Source organism: Rhinolophus sinicus, chromosome 18 (genome assembly GCF_057876585.1).
Source record: "Rhinolophus sinicus isolate RSI-liver-muscle chromosome 18, RSI-T2T, whole genome shotgun sequence".
Taxonomy (NCBI): Eukaryota; Metazoa; Chordata; class Mammalia; order Chiroptera; family Rhinolophidae; genus Rhinolophus; species Rhinolophus sinicus.
Window position 1 is genome coordinate 101,723,346 of NC_142518.1, and position 1,585 is coordinate 101,724,930.

At 39.6% G+C, this 1,585-nt stretch overlaps 1 pseudogene; it reads right to left on the minus strand.

The window, feature by feature from the left end:
* Window positions 1-714: 714 nt before the first annotated feature.
* On the minus strand, window positions 715-1,123 carry LOC141569683 (large ribosomal subunit protein eL27 pseudogene; annotated as a pseudogene).
* Between the last annotated feature and the right edge of the window lie 462 nt (window positions 1,124-1,585).

The following is a 1,585-nucleotide window of genomic DNA, read 5'->3' on the forward strand; positions in this document are numbered from 1 at the left end:
ATATATATATATATATATATATACTAAATTATAGTTGACATTCAATATTATTCTACTTCAGCTTCAGGTGTACAGCGCGGTGGTCAGGCATCTACACCGTCCATGAAGTGGTCTCCCTAATAAGACAAGTGCCCATCTGACACCCCACAAAATCTTTACAATATTGATTGTATTCCCCAAACTGTCTTTCATATCCCCGTGATACTATGGCTGTACTGTGGCTACCGATTTGTGCTTTCTAATCCCCTCCCCTTCTCCTTCATCCCCGCCCCTCTCCTATCTAGCAACCGTCAGTTTTTTCTCTATTATCTCTGAGACTGTTTCTGATTAGTTTGCTCATTTATTCTATTCTTTAGATTCCACATATAAGTGAGATCATATGGTATATGTCTTTCTCCGTCTGACTTATTCCACTTAGCATAATATTGTCTAGATCCATTCATATCGTTGCAAATGGTTAAGATTTCCTTCTTCTTTATGGCTGAATAATACTCCATTGTATACAAGTCGTCTACCGATGGGCATTTCGGTTATTTCCATGTCTTGGCTCTTGTGAATAGCGCTATGTGCATTATGTTTACTTACAACCTACCACTGTGTTTTTGTACACTTCGAATATTTTAGGCAAACATACTGGAAAAATCTATTTGGCTTAAATTTTAACCATCTTTTTTTTTTGTTTTTTTGACTTTTAATGACTGAAACAAAAAGGATCTAAAACCACAGATTCTGGAACAACCATTCATTTATGCCAGTCTTGTACCTCTCTTCGAGCTTGACCATGGCCTCCTGTCGGGCCTTGTGTTTCAGAGCAGGGTCTCTGCAGACATCCTTGTTGATGACAGTTTTGTCCAAAGGGATATCCACAGAGTACCTTGTGGGCATGCGGTGGTTGTAGTTATAACCGTTCACAGAAGACGATCTTTGACCTCTTGGCAATTTTGTTCTTGCCTATGGCAGCTGTCGCTTTTTGGGGACAGCGGTTAATTCCAGCCACCAGAGCATGGCTGTAGAGACGGTCAGAGGCGCCATCATCAGTTTTCTTCATGATGACCGCTTTGCCTGGAGAGTAGCATCTGGCCAGGACCAGCACCAAGTTCCCGGGTTTCATAAACTTGCCCATTTCCACAGCAGCCACTCTGGCCTATAGCGAAAAGCAAAGTTTAACTATCTTTAATTTTATAGGCCTTGAGAACCACTTTTTCAGGCTTTGAATAATGTGAAATACCCACCAAGATGTCAAATTTACCATGTGATGCTTTACTTTTTCTTTCCAGGCTGAATGTTTTCTTGGATTTCCAAACTTTCTATAGGTCTTGCAAGGGAGATACTCAAAGGCAGAAAATTAGTTCATATTTCATAGAGTAAAAAAAAAATAAAGTGGCAACTTGGAACTTCATGTGCTAGTTATTAAAATGATCACATCATTTTTATCTTTCTTTGTAAAGTGAGGTAGGTGGAGAGTCTAACAACTGTCTAAGAAGGGGGAAAGTCCTATATTTACCTCAATTATTTGGTTTCAAGGTTTGCTTACTTCCCTCTTTGAATGTCATGATCTGGGCTTCCCTCTATCACAGCCAAGTTT